General features: G+C 35.4%; 1 pseudogene; it reads left to right on the top strand.

Moving 5' to 3' along the window:
• The first annotated feature begins 11,927 nt into the window (after nucleotides 1–11,927).
• Nucleotides 11,928–15,923, top strand: LOC137236996 (uncharacterized; annotated as a pseudogene).
• Nucleotides 15,924–16,268: the final 345 nt, after the last annotated feature.

The following is a 16,268-nucleotide window of genomic DNA, read 5'->3' as shown; positions in this document are numbered from 1 at the left end:
AGAGTAAGAATATGTGTGAAGTAAGTCTGGCTCAATTGAGCTATGGCGCGCCGAGCACTGATGTACACAGCAATAAAAAGCACATATTACTCAGGCATATACACACACGTACATAGAAAACAACAGTGAAAATGTGATGCAGAAGTATGCGGCAATTAACAAAGCAACTAAACGAGAAAGCTGTCCGTGAAAAGTTAGACCCTGGGAGAAATAAGCGAATGATGCAACTGAGAGTATAAAACCAGCGCAAGCTAAGGAATACGATATCAGTTGATTTAGAACGTTGTAAGTGAAGTACCTCAGTAATCTAATTGTAACGATTTGTTAAAATAGTAGTGTTGTAAATAAAGAACATTTTGTTATGCGCAATACTTGAGTTATTTCTAGATAGTTTAGCAATACGAGCGATAACAGAAGGTGCAGAATACTCAAGAATTTATTTAGCATTCACTAAAATAAAGTTAACAACACCGCTGACGGGTGTAAAAACTTACTTCCGTTAAATATATCTGTAGACACAAAAACAACTAAGAAGTTATGTTTAAAATCTAAATGCTGACAAGAAGTGAGCGATGTGAAAAAACCAAAAAGCTATCGCAACAAAGATGGTAGAATCGTCACTTTCGAGCGTGATGATTATTTAGTTGCTTAAACAAATAGTACGACAATAAACTATGCAAATTCAGACCATGTTTTGTACCGTCTTCTGACAGATGTGCAATAATTAAATTTATTTGTTCATCTTTTGTATTACTCCACTCCATTGAGTTGGAACGTATCTAGTATTCGTATTAATGGCGGGTACAAATCGATCGTTGAAATTTACTTTGCATTTCGACTTACATATCCAGTCATATATACATATTTACAAGGTGGCAACGCTTTTTAAGCGATTCTAGGCCGATAATAGCAAATGTAGTTTCATATATTTTCTGAACGAGGAGCACTATAAAAAGAAAAATAAGCGGCGCCATTTTGATGCACATTTTTCTGAAACTTTGGTTACATCCAATAACTTTCTTATGTACCTTATGGAGCATTTTGACTCCACTCCGGGGTTGGCTAGCACAAAATTGCCTACAGCTCGGAGCCTCATGTTGTTCGCCAGTGCTGGGCATAAGAATAGGAAATAATTGACTGTCTTCTTAGAAGCGGCCCTACAATAACTCCTGTACCTGTCGTTAAAGGGGACTTTCATTTCCATATCGGTCGAATGGCTAGTGTCTCTGTTGCATGTGATCCTGAGTATCTCGTTCCTAGACATATTCATACACTGTTCTTCTCTAGTTGTATTCAAGCCATATTTGCTTTGTGATTTTGCAAGTATCCGTAGAGTACCATTTACGAACCACGACTGATACAAATGTCACTTTTTATTGATGAAAGTGATCGGTGCGTTGTGGCTGCCTCAGAGGAGTCTAACGATGCACCAAATTAGCCAATTCATCCGCTTTTTCATTGCCTGATGGGCGAAAGCTTTGCTGCTTCATGTAAAGCCCACTTAGAGTTCTTGATAGCCTCAGATAATGGATATGGTGAATCACCGTCTCTTACCAGATTCACTGGCTGGAAAAAACAGGTCCTCTCTTTAACTAGTATCTCTACTTAGAAGGTAATAGCTAAGATTGGAAACGGATGGGTTTTTAGCTTTTCGGAGAAAGCCCCACACCAACACTGCAATCCATTTTGCACCTGAAAACCTAACCTCGAAATTCTTGTCGTGTTGTTCCATCCACGTTTGTGATAAATCTTAAGATACCGCTGTGGTTATACAGCTTTTCGTTCGAACTTCCAAACGCGCTTACTCTGATGGCTAAACTGGTAGCTGTCAGAGTTATGGGGAGGTCCAGGGGCAGCTTGCTAAGGAGATAACATTTAGCGCCTACTGCTTGGCCTCTACACTAATGCTTCCTACTCTAGGATGGTACTTGTGTACCGCTATATAGAGCCACATCATAAGCTTTGGCCCTAGGCCCCATTTCGTTCTAAATATTCTCCTAGACGAGAAGTATTTGATGCATACCTTCCATACTCCTCTCTTCAATCCACTTTCCAGTTTCACTTGCTCTAGTTGAGAAGAAGAGTTCAGTGACCTCTAGTGTGGGCATTCGAAAATGAAATATTTTCGATCTAAAATTATTAATTCTGGTCTTCCCTGGGTTGATATGGAGGATGTTCCCAATAGCCCAGTTAGTACCTTGCTTAGCGCACTATCTAGGATTTCGCTTTACGTTGAAGGAAAAGATCCAAAAACTGCAATTACCTTGCCGTCTGCATATGCCACTACCTTAGCTCCATTCCTGTCGAGTTTATGTAGAATCTCGTTCAGGGTAACAACCCAAAGTAGTGGGTTTGTCAATAACGCTGATTTCAATATGTAAGAAGGCAGCCAGAGTGTACTGTTTGTAGTGGTGTGCTTGCTTCACAGATCCAATGAGCTCACGAAGAGCAGTTTCAGTTTACCCACCCTTCGTGTAAGCGAACTGCACCTTAGAAATGCTTCACCTGTTAATATTGACCTTATGTAGATACTAGTACCCAACACCCTACAAGTGCGTTGAGCATAAAAGATGTGTGGCTTATAGCTGTGTAGTCTTTGGAATTTCCGCGCGTACCTCTGCCATCCTTGGGCAGAAGTGTAATTTTTGGCGCGAAAACCTCCGATGATATTCAGGCCGAGCTCCTCTTCCAATTTGCGTCGTCTCCTTTAAAAATTTCCTACAAATTGACGGGACGGGACCTACTTGTTTTATGTCGACTCCGAACGGCATCTGCAAGGCAGATGAATTGTCACTGAGAGCTTTTCATGGTAGAAATTCACTCGGAGTGCTTGCCAAGCACTGCCGAGGGGCGACCCCGCTTAGAAAAATTTTCTTCTAATCGAAAAAAACTTGTTTCTAAAACTTTGATGTTACTTTCCCCGGGGTGTGAACCCAGGATCTTTGGTGTGGTAGGCCTAGCACAACTACCATCACAACACGGCAGAGTACAATCGAATCACCTAGCAGGTTAGGGGGTTTAGAATATACCCGCGGCAGGTATGCCTGTCGTAAGAGGCGACTAAAATACCCAAATGATTGAAGAGGTTGTAAAGCAACCCCTTCAAAAGGTTGCAACGCAATGTATAGCTCTTCCCACCCAATTGTCAGCCTCACCTACCCGTGGCGAATCCTGTTTCTCTAGCAGCCGAGGCTCTGGCCGTCTCAGGTTCCTCGTGGAGTTAATAGTTGGCGAACGGGATCGCTTAGAAGGTTCAATGTGGTCATATTAAATCGTTCCTGACATGGTCAGCCTTGTACCTCAATGATGCTATTTACCGGAACGTACCGAATCCATATCTGACAAAGGACGATCAACAACGATAAAACTCCCTAAAACTTTCAGGAAGTGTGTTTTTCGCTACAACAACAACGACATCAGCTAGGTTTTAAAACATCATTGAGGTTACGCCATCGAGGCCAGGCAATTTGAGTGGGGAGAAACTGTTGCTTGCAAATCTGTTTTCCCTTCTCAGTTATTGTATCCAGTAAACCCGATGGAAGCAGAGATCTCATGCGGAGAAATTTTTCTACTAGTGTGTGACCGCACCCTGGTGTGTGGCCGCATTCTAGGTGATTCAAGGGGTTGTGTAGCGCAACCCTTTCAAGAGGTTGCCTGCGCAATATATAGCTTATCCAACCCAATTCTCAACCTCACCTACCGGTGGTGAGACCTGTTTCAATTCAATTTCTTTATAGATTTAGGGGGTGTGGGGCGTTAACCATAATATTGGTTGTTACCGGAACGTACCGGATCTGCATCCGGAAAAGGACCACACACTCGATAACGCTCCCCAAGGCCGATAGTTTTCTATTGAGGAGCAGTAGGACATAATGTTTGTTTGTTTATTTGTTTGTTTGTTTATTCTTATTTTCTTATAATAGTTAACAATTTTCATAAAATATTACTAAAATAATAACAATAAGAAAATAGTTAATGGCATTAAATATTCAATTTTGGATTTTGTAAAAATTTTATTTTGTGAGAAATTGAAAATTTTGAAACTATTTGTTTTTTAAATTATAAAATTTAGTAGCTAAAATTTTTATGATGAAATGATTTATAAAAATTTAAAATTTTTAAATTAAGTATTTATAAATTTTATTTAATTTTTAATAATTACACTGCTTTACAAAATTAAACTTTTTGCATTACCCTGGATCACCACCATTTTTCTTTTATTTATTATCTTCTCCTAATTATAAAAATGGTCGAAATTTAAAATTCTATGTATACGTTTTTGTTTTTTTTTTTTTTTTTGTTTTCTAAAATTTGCCTATTTTGAAAAGGGAGATCCATTAATTTTATCATATCTCTGGAATGGGTTGTCCGATTTTGTTGGAGAGGACAGCATATAAGAGCAAATAAAATTACCTTAAAATTGTTTAAATTCCATTTTTTTAAATACTTATTGGTTTCGGAGTTATTTGCATCGCATTATAAAAAAATCGATTTTTTGTATTAAAAATTTCCATTTTTTTTCTTCTTTAATTCGTAAAAGATCGAAAGAGACAAAAACTTACAACTTTTATTAGATGATCGTAAAACTGTGAAGATTGCAAATCAGGGAAGCTTTATTTCATGAAAATCCATGTATAAACGGTAGGTAGGCAGGTAGGTTGAACTGGCCGGTCCATGAGGACCTCACATAGACTGATTGAGTCCGTAGTGTTACCAGAAGTTTGTTTTAACGACCAAACTGAAAAACCCTATCAAAAACCAGGACCTATGTTATAAAATAACTCCGTCCTCTTGGCAAATACTAGAAGCTTCCTAGGACTTAAGCCACTTGCTGCTTCTAGATCTGACAGCTGTATCACTCCTAATAGCTGGAGTCTTAGCCTGGCAAGTGCAGGGCACAAGCACAGAATGTGCTCGATCGTTTCCTCCTCCAACCCGCACTTCCTACATCTGCTATCACTGACCAAGCCTAGTATAAAGGCATGTGACGCCAGAAGGCAGTGTCCAGTCAGAATACCCGTCATGAGTCTACAGTCCTCTCTTTTTAATGAGAGGACCAACTGTGTTGGTCTAAGGTTGTAAGACCTACACATAATCTTCGACACTTTACAGCCCCGCGCTTGAACCCACGCTTTCCCGCTTGGTCGATCATGTGCACTGGTATAAACGGTAATATTATTAACAATTAAGTGAATGAAGGGAAAATACGTATTTTTGTTTATTTAGCTATTTAAGATACCTTTATTAAAGAAATTCTACAAAATTTAGTAATTGAAATTTTTAAAAATAGTTTCTGCTTTTTGCTTGTTTACTGTAATTTTCTGAATTTCATTCTCGTATAAGAAACCAATTATAATGCCCCATCATATTTTCGTTCCAGAATCCTTGATAACGCTCCTCCATTGACTTAAGTTGCTGGTGAAATCGTTCTCCATGCTCGTCACTGACATCACCAAGATTTGAAGGGAAAAAATCCAAATGGGAGTGTAAGAAATGCATTTTTAGAGACATGTTTGCACCTGAAATTATATGTATTTGTAATTTAGAGGTTACAATTATGATGAATATACAAAAATCATATCATATTCCTACTTACCGATTTTCGAATATTTGGTTAGTAAATGAGAAATGATTTCCTTATAATTTGGACCCCGATTATTTCCTAAAAAATTTGAAACAATCAGCCTAAAAGAGTTCCAAGCAGCCTTTTCATCGGGTGATAGTAACGTCTCGAATGTTGAGCCCTGTAGTAGTTTTCGGATTTTTGGACCATCAAAAACACTTTCAGACATTTTTGTAGCGGTTAATTTTAGAAATTTTATTTGAATACAATCGAATGCTTTTTCATTTTTGTTCAACGCCTTAACAAAATTCTTGACTAATCCAAGCTTGATATGTAATGGCGGAGAAATCACATTCTCCTTTTTTATTAGAGCAGCATATAATATATTGTGTGTGGCTACTTCGTGATTGGTTCTTGCTGGCCAGTCTTCCTTACATAATGTGCGCTTCGATCTCGGCTATCCCAAAGGCAAATAAAACAACAATGTTTTGTGTAACCACCTTGTAGTCCAGTTAGTAAAGCTACCACTTTCAAGTCGCAACATATTTTCCAATCGTATTTTTCTAAATGCATATATTTTAAAAGTTTGGACATGGTTTCATAAGTCTCCTTCATATCTACGGCGTGTGCGATGGGTATTAGTGGCTTCTGATTGCCATTGTGTAATAAAACTGCTTTAAGGCTTTCTTTGTTACTATCAATAAATAATCTCCATTCACTTTCGTCATATGTTTGGCAATCTTTCCAAAAAGTCCAGTTAAATCATAGCAAAAACATATATTGTTTTTATTTCTATAAAAACAAGCATTTGGCTTATGTCGCTCACGATAGGTAGTTATCGTAACCTGTTTTTTAATAAATATCTTTCTTTTAGACGGGATGCAAGTAGCTCTGACTTATCTTATGGAAGTTCTAGGTCTCTTATAAGATCGTTTAACAAGGACTGTGTCAGAGGCTTTGGGCAAAATCCATCTGATATGCTGGAGATTTTTGAAGACGAAGAAATAGGCGATGGAGGAACTTCAGTATACGAATCATGTCGATTTTCAGGACGTGGAACTCCATCTGAATCAAGCACGGGAAGAGTAAAACCACCAGCTGAAATCGTGGGATAAGACCAAATCATATGTTTTCCAAATCATTTTTTTTTTTACTTAAACAAAAGTAACAGTTAGCATCATGATCACATGTTTCTCTCCACATCATAGGTTTTTCAATTTGCATGTTTTTTCTGTGAAAAATGAGTATCAAAAATATTTTTAAGTAATAAATGTAATTGTTACTTACTGAGGGTAGGATTTCCATTTCTTTAAAATATATATACAGCTATCACAAATTGAATTTGGCGTCCAATATTGGCTCAAATTCTCAACATCTATTTTAAAATAATCCTTATATGAATTTTGTAGTGAAATAATGAAATTTCTCCACCCTTTTGCTGTAGTGTATAGACCACATACATAACAATATATATTCGGGTCATTTTTGCAGACAAATTTTCTACTGTTATTATTCATTTTTTTAAAATTCACTAACGAATTAATAATTTTTTACTGTTGTTGACAACTTGACTTTTCGCGATCAGGAAAGCTAGTTAAATAACATTGAATGAACTAAATGAATTACTTTAAATAGTCGCAGGCCACTTCGATTTTCAAAAGTATGTATATTTTTTTTCGTTAAGTTTGTCACAATTGACGACAATATACCATACAGGGCAGGCATCTAATGAGTCTGTACATTTTTTAACCACTACCTGCGAAAGGGTTTGAAAAAAGGGGTTTTCAAAAAAACTTCATACGCTACGGGAAATGGCCTGTGCAGGCTGGGATGTTCAGTAGGTAGGTATAACAGTTTCTAGTTGTATTTATTTGATAACAAATATATATGACAATACTTCTCTCTTACGAAAACCCTCGTTGGCAATTTAAATTTTTCATAGAGTATGAGGCATTTTTTCTTATGGTCTGCGTTTTGCCTTAAGAAAAATTGACGGGGAAAATTCCTTGAGTGTCATTATGGAGTTTTCTCATTTCTGGCGATGCCCGTAGTAAGTTTTAAAAAGACAAAGTTGCGCAAAATGTCATACCTAAATAATTTGTTTGTCAAAAACAATAATAGGCTTGATATGCAAAATTTTCGCTAAATTGGGTATTTTCACTTTATTGTCAATAAAACCAACATTTATTCATGTATTTTTACAAAATAAGGTTTTAGTTATTTAAAATATTTACAGTTTTAAGACCGTGAAATAAAATTGGTAAGTTTTTAAAACCTTCGATTTTTTATGAATTTTTGAAAAATAAAAAAAAAGTTCGATTTTGCAAAAAAAAAATTTTTTACATTTTTATGTGAATAACTCCACAACCGTCGATCATATAAAAAAATGTTCTTATCAAGACTTGAAGAAAATTTTGCGGGGAATTCACTGGTGTTTCTCTCAACGAATTTAGATAAGTAATTTCCAAGATATGATAAAATAAATGAAAAGTCCTCTGTGAAAATTCGTGATTTTAGAAAAAGAAAAAAAAATCGTATCCATAGAATTTTAAATTTTGGGTGTTTTTGTACTTACGGGGCCATAATACATCGAAATTAAATAGTTAGACTTCAAAGTAATTTCTCTTGTTGACTAGTGTTATTAAACTTAATTTTTATACTATATTTGGTTACTTATTATTTTTAAATATTAATGTTTTATAATTTAAAATTTTATTATTTTATTTTATTTAATATAGAAATTTAAAATTTTTTTAAATTATTGATTAATTTTTATTTATATTTTATTACAAAATTGATTTTTATTGAAATTTAAGAATTACTAATCATTTTCATAATTTTTTTGTTAATAAATAAATCTATGAAAAAAATTTACGGGGAACGAAGTACTAGAGATATACGCAGCCGATAAAAGCCGCCGCCGATTTTGGTCGTTTTTCGCACGCCACCGCCGAATGTCAAAAATATCTTTCTACTTGTTGTTGTTGTTGTAGCAGTGCAATATCCTCTAACGGGAGTCCAAGGAAACTTGCTGTTTCAACAGGGGTGGACCATAATGAGAGGGTTGTTAGAGGCTTTGGTTCCACGTTACAATTGAAGAGATGGTTAGTGTCATGTGGGGACATATTGCAAGCAGGGCATACATTTTGTATGTCAGGGTTGATTCTGGATAGGTAAGAGTTTAACCTGTTACACTATCCAGTTCGAAGTTGACCTAGAGTGACTCCCGTTTCCCTAGGGAGTGTGCGTTCCTCTTCTGCAAGTTTAGGGTATTGTTCTATGAGTACAGGATTCACCGGGCAGTTCCTGACATACAGGTTCTACGCCTGTTTGTGGAGTTCACTGAGGACCTGCTTGTGTTTTTTGGCTTTATACGGCTGTGTTCTCAGGTGTCGTATTTCCTCATAATGCTTACGGAGATGACTCTTTAAGCCCCTAGGCGGTGTTGGTTCATCAATCAGATGTCTGTTGTGATGCCCAGGTTTCTGGGTATTCAACAGGAACTATTTGGTTAGCATTTCATTTCTCTCCCTGATGGGGAGTATTCTCGCCTCATTATGTTGATGGTGTTATAGAGACATAAGAAGACAATCCGTGGCGGTTCTGAGAGCAGTATTTTGGCAGGCCTCTAGCTTCTTCCAGTGAGTGGTCTTTAGGCTTGGCGACTATATCGGGGACGCGTAGCACCGATTGCTTTGTAAGTGGTAACGAGCGTTTCTTTATCTTTTCCCCAACTAACTACTGCCAGCAAGAGATTTGAGGATTTTATTACGGCTCTGGATTTTCGGTACAATTTCGGCAGCATGCTCACCAAAATGTAGATCCTGATCGAACGTCACACCCAAAATTTTGGGGTGTAAGGCAGTTGGTAGCGTAGTGCCATTGACGTGGATGTTCAAAATGGTCGACATTTGGGAGATCCAAGTTGTGAATAAGGTCGCCGATGATTTAGTTGGTGATAATGTCAGGTTTTGCGAGGTGAAAAAACTGGAGAGATCAGGGAGGTAGCCCTTTATTTTGTTGCAAAGCTCATCGATCTGTGGGCCTGGACCTGTGGCCATTATTGTGCAGTCATCGGCGTAGGACACGATAGTAACTCCTTCTGGTATGTAGAAGTTAAACATCTGTTTACACCACCCTGTGGCACCTCTTGTTTAATTATTGACATATTTTCTACTCGTTTAACACTGTTTAGGCCATTTATTGTTCATGTCGAAAATTGGTCGGATATGGTTGAAAGTGGTATGAACGGATGCGCATCACTGCCAGTTATAAGAAACTAATTGCGAATATTAACTCTTTCTAACTGTTCAAAAGTTCATAAAAAAACAGGCGCTTTCGGTGTCAGCTTAACACGCACTTTGCATCACCCAATCAACCAAGTCAATGAAACAAAACACTAAAAGAAAAATTATATATCTAATAAATTTATATGTTCACTTTGCATTTTTTTTTTTTTTTCAAAAAATTAATAATTAACAATGAATTCAAATAAAATTACCCAAGGCGTACATGTTTTCAAATTGTTCTCAATTTGTTAAAAAAAGCAAATTACTCAAAAAGGTGTCTATTTTTTTAAATTTTATATTGCGATTAGTTGAAAGAATAAGCGAAACCAGAGATGCAAAATCCTTTAGTAGGTTCTAGACACTCCTTTGAGTTGAGGCTATATGTACATATGTACATATTAGAAGGGTTTGAAAAATCACTTGGGCTTACATTCAAACATCTGTTTTTTATTTGCGAAACTTAAAAATAGCGTCTGAAATGTTTATTTTAATTTTCACACTTCATCCTTCAACACGAAAGTCTCCCGGTTTAACATTTCCTAAAGTTGGCGGCCCTATCCGAAACTATGCCCTTGGAATGAGTCACATTGATTATAGCCTATCAACAAAGTTTAAATATCACCTACGCGTTACGGCTCCTTTTACATGGCACATATATTTACCAGGTGAGGCTTTGTCCTTCGCAAGAACAATTAAAGTGGTAAAGCAAAAGCTTTCCCAAGACAGTCGAACTAATGGCCATGTGTGTTACCACCCTAACGTAGTGTACAGACGAACTAGTCTTAAAACTGAAGCTACGCGGTCATCCATAATGAGCTCTTATATCATAAGGCCGGAAAACAGCAGTTAATATCTTTCAACCTAAAATCGGTCGACTTTCATTCTAAAATATCGTTTTGATTTAACGAAGACTACTGAAATCAATGTTGCGAACACAAACGTCTGCAAACTTTGGTCTACATTTTAATAATTTTATCCAAGGTCTTTGTAAAATTTTAGTTATGTGGATGCACCGAGGATTATACGATTTTCACCTATGAGTTACGCAATGACATCCACTTAGACTTCTTGTGGTTTCGAAGGTGGCATCCTTGGCCGAATAGTCACTCCCTAACGTTTCAAGGTGTCTCTCTGGTGTAGCTCGGCAGCATAGCGCGACAAAAACATCCGTTAGAAAGTCTTCGGAGCTACACCTAGAGCTTCTAGGAAAGTGACGTTGACGAAGGTTCGAAGTCGCAGTCCTATAGCTTCTGTGCTCGCATATGGTGTGAGGGTCAGGAGGCGTGGTAGCTTCTGTTCGCACATCGGGAATTGTAGCTCTTAATCATCGGGAATTCAACGAGGGACAATCCCTCCGCAAAGAGCTACTCCTGAAAATTTTTGAACGATCTGCGAGATTTTGAGGCAAAACCCCCGGATCTTTCCGAAATGACCAAAGCGTTGATTTCCATAAATACATACAAACAAAACAAAACCTTTCCTAAAAATTAATTTTTTAAATAGAAAAATCAAGCTTTTTAAAGTAAGAACACCGGCGTACGCCGTCGCGCCGCCCACGCCGCCGCAGATAAAGCGATCGGGAAATTAATTTTGGATTGGAAAATAATTAACTGATTTTTACAAAACTTAATTAAATTCTAAATATTAAATATAGTTATTTATTATTTTAGAAATGAATTACTTTAATTTGAAAAAATTTAATTCAATAGTTATTATCTATTTTTGTAATTTTCATTTTTTTATTAAGAAATACTAATCATTTTCATAATTTTTATTGTTACATTTTGAATTGATTATTTTTATTTTTATTACTAATCATTTTCAAAAATGTTCAAAACGTATGGTCACCATAGCTAACAAAAATAGTAAACAAGTTTCTAACCTAACTTTACTCAGCATACAAGTTAAGTGATAGGTCATTAAACGCTGCTATAATTAATTGTATTTGTATTATTAGTTGTATTCAATTTGTGAAGTGAATATTCTTGGTAAATGAACTATACGCGTGAGTACATATAGTTTTAAGTTTGAACGATAAAGGATAGGACAAAAAATACGGTAAAATTTTTCCAAGTATGAAAAATTTTAAAAATCTTACAACGCTACTAAACTTAATTGGCCTAACAACATTCAATCAAGAACATAGCATAATTCTAACTAACATTGTGCATGCAGCTACGCTGGAGCGTCACATAGATACCATTATTTACACTAGCTATGAAAGTGCCACAACGGTACAGAACAGTGATGATAATCATGGTACATTTGTACTTTTTGTGGTACATTTCGCTTCCCGAAAGTACGTTGGTACTACATTGACATATTTGGTACATAGTACAAATACCGCACTACACTTCAAGTCCTTTGCAAAGCAGCTCTGAGTGTACAAAAAAAATTTAAATTTTTCGAAAAAAATGTATCCATCTTTTTTACCTCACAAAACTTTCCCAAATTCGTGCTATTTTTAAAATGTACGTTAGCGAAATAGCAAGCCGTGAAATACGTACATACGCTTACACATTTGTATGTAAACGAATTTATGTACATACAGATCACTTAAATCAAAAAATTCTCACCAACAAGAAGATGGAGACTCCAACCATACAGCAGTGTAAGTGTACAAATATACAACCAGTATGTACCCAATTCAGAAAATGCAATTGATTTGTCGGTACATAGTATGGACGAAAGAAGATGCGGAAAGTATAAAATTGCATTGAGGCAGCAGTGGAAGGAAATGTATCCAAGGTTGGAAGAGGAAAAATCTACTCAGGAGAAAAAATTTATTTTTTGCAATTCCTCATTTCTAGGCGGACTTGCACATACCAAACGACATGCGTGTTCCGAAGCCCATATTCGAGCTGAAAATTTAGCCAATACTATACCGAAAATTGTGGAGTACGTTGGCAATAAAGCAAGCAATTCAGTAAGCCAAGCCGCAAAGAGCTTTGAGGTAAAGTTGTTTTGTTGCCGAGCATAATTTGCCGGTAATATTTTTCGGTACGGAAATTATTGTTATTCTAAATTTGATAAAACAGAGAAATTTGATTCCGAATTTATAGCTTCAGCAGAGCATGAGAGTCTTAAAAAATTTAAGAATTTAAATATAGGCAAATTTTGAGAAGATAAAAGATCAGTTAAAAACTAATTAATGCGCCAATGTTTTCCAAGATTTATAGAATAGTTTAAGGCATATTGTCGATTCCAAATTCATCCGCAAACGTAGAAAGGATATTTTCTATAAAAAATTTAATTAAAATGAAGTGTAGAATTAGACATCAAATAATAGAGTAAAAGCCCGTGACGGCCAGACTTTTGTCATTTTAGAAAAGTTGAAATTTCGTCAGTGCATACTTCCAACTGAAACAGGATCGTTGGTCTATTATAAAACTTGAGTCATGGTGGCTTTAACAGATATCGTGCAAAAATTTTGCAGAAAAATAGACCTTTCTTTCGTCATTTTTTATAAAGACTAATTTTCATATATGGTCTTCGTCACGATATAAGAAGCCACTAGCCTCATTGCCAGACACTTTCCATAGTGGTTTTAATTAGCCAGACACATTTAATCCTTCTAAACTTCAAAGAATATCGAAGCAATTTTATTCTGAAATTCGAATACAAAATCTTAAAAAAAAACTTTAAAATTTTTGTTTGCTGTAAAAAACTTTCAGCTTTCATTTTATGAAAAAGTACAGTTTTGCGTTACAAAAAGTGGCTAGATAAAGCCACTATGGAAAGTGTCTGGCAATAAGGCTAGTGGCTACTTATATCTTGAGGAAGACCGTATATGAAAATCAGTCTTTATAAAATGACGAAAGAAAGGTCTAGTTTTCTGCAAAATTTTTGCACGATATCTGTTAAAGCCACCATGAATCAAGTTTTATAATAGACCAACGATCCTGCTTCAGTTGGAAGTATGCACTGACAAAATTTCGACTTTTCTAAAATGACAAAGGTCTGGGCGTCACGGGCTCTTAGACTATAAACACAGTTTCGAATTTAATAGAAACTAAAGACTTGATGAAATAAACTAACAGTAGTTGTCATAATATATATACGAAAAAAAGCGTTTTGCAACTGAGGTGTTAAAAGAACTCAAAGAAGAAGAGCTGTTAATGTGGTAATTAAAAGATCAGTTATTAGTATAGATATAGGCGACAATTCGTCAACTTTTATATCTGAATCGAAACCTCTTGTATCTAAAATATTTTTTTGAGATATTTTTGCATTGAATGCAGCTTTTATATATATATCTATATTTTTTTTAATATTAATTTTATGTTCCTTAGTGGTATTTAATTTATAATTAAATGTATTTATATATGTACATACTTGTACGATTTAATCGATAAATTTGTTTTAATATTTTTACTTGAAAAGTATTTCTTCATAAATAATATTTCCCTGTTATACCACTATTTATTTGTGTTAGAAATTTCCTTGACTAAAAACAGTTTTTCGATAAAGAAGCAGAAAATAACTCTAGTTTGGCTAAAATCACATTAGAAGACTTTTGTTACATTTTTGAATGATTTCGTACGTTTTTTTTTTCCTCGTTTGGCACAAAATGAAAAAATCCATGTACAGAATGCAGCAGAGCATCTGGACTCCGATCGCATATTGTCGGCGCTACGAAAATCATATGCACAACCATTTGTACTCTTCGAATATATATAAATTATAATATTCAATAAATATAAAATTCAATACCGAAGTTTTTATTATAGCTAAACTTAACAAACTGAGTTAAATGAGACATTGTTGCTAACACTTTGGCAACATCTCTGGCGTATTAAAAAAAAAACGCAGAATTTTATTTTTTGGCAATACGGCTGAAGGCGCATATATAGAAACAATTTTGAAACTATGCGCCTAACATCATGCCCCGCACGTTGTGCAGTGCTGCAGCCAGACATGGCAATGAGGGAAATAAAATGTTGGACTTTACGGCTTTATCCAGTACAAAAACTTTTGAAACTTAAATTTTCTGCAAATTATTTATACACATTTATAAGTCTATCTAGAAATATGCGTGGCTATCCGTTGCGTGTAATTGAGAGTTCTTGATATCCGCAAAGTTATATGTATATACCAAATGATGGTAATGCAACATTAAGCGGCTTCTTGGACGCGCTTTGGTGGCATATGTGCAATATATTAATGCTACTCTAGTACCAATTTTGTCCAACAATCATAGAGCGTTCAAGAGATGAATTGAACTTGTTTTTTGAAAATGATTCGCTTGATATTGGTGAACTTGCGGCAGCAAACGAAAGCAATGCTAATATGAGCTTTTCGGTTGTATTTAAATGCAATCTTTGGTGTCTTATGGTGCCCCTGGAAAAAGCGCAGCCAATATCTACATTTTATTATACGATTATAGATCAAACCGTAATGCTTGTTTTTTGTTTGCTGATTTTATTAATTAATGTAATTTTGATGGCATTATCACCTTGGATGAAAGTACCGCATAATTTTGCCCATATTTAATTTTACATGGTTTACTGGGTATGCCATTTTGTGTGATAAAGAAACATATTCCATTCATATATAAAATTATTTATATAAAAATTATTTTAGCGGGTGTTATTGTCAATACAACGTTTTGTATTTATTTGCAAAGTTTTAATGTAAATGCGCCATTTGGTAAAAAAATATATGTCGATTGCTGATACCTTGCAACGTGGTATTAAAATAGCTGTTGGTGCTACAGAGTTAGCATGGATTAAAACGAATGAAAATTTTGCAATTAATATACAAAACTACCCTATTTGATAATTTCACAGAATTTACGTGATGCTTTGGATACGCGTTACGCCTTTACTCTCGCCGATATGTGGACCATTTATGTTGAGCAGCAGCATTAATTTTCACGCCCACTTTTTCGTTTATCCGATATTTGTATTAATAAATAATTTCCAATGGTTTCACCCTTAAAAAAAAGTTCTTTACATTGTCGTAATTTAAATGAGTTTCTTTCAAAACTACAAGAGCGTGGCCCAACTGATCATTGGCGTGCGCATAATTTTTACGAGATGTTGGAAATGGACGCTAAGTATATCATTTGAGGACCGCAACCAAATTCATGGTTTCGTAGCAATGAAATTGGCGGATTTGGAAATGGTGTTCAAGGGTACAAGTGTACTAATTACTGTTTATTGTCTTTGTCTAGCTTTGGAATAAAATTGGCAAAGTGATAATTTCAACACCACAAAATATGTATAATTTGGTATATTCTAAAAAATAAGCGCACACTATTCTTAATTTTAATAAGTCAATTGAATAAATGTTTTTAAGGTAAACAATTTTTCAGCTGGACTAATTTTTTTTTTTTATGTGGGTTTGGGTAAATTTTTTAAAAATTATAAGAAACAAGTAAGGAAGGCTAAGTTCGGGTGTAACCGAACATTACA

This window comes from Eurosta solidaginis, chromosome 1, assembly GCF_040869045.1.
Source record: "Eurosta solidaginis isolate ZX-2024a chromosome 1, ASM4086904v1, whole genome shotgun sequence".
Taxonomy (NCBI): Eukaryota; Metazoa; Arthropoda; class Insecta; order Diptera; family Tephritidae; genus Eurosta; species Eurosta solidaginis.
Note: the sequence above shows the minus strand (reverse complement) of the source record. Positions and strands in the feature narration are given on the sequence as shown.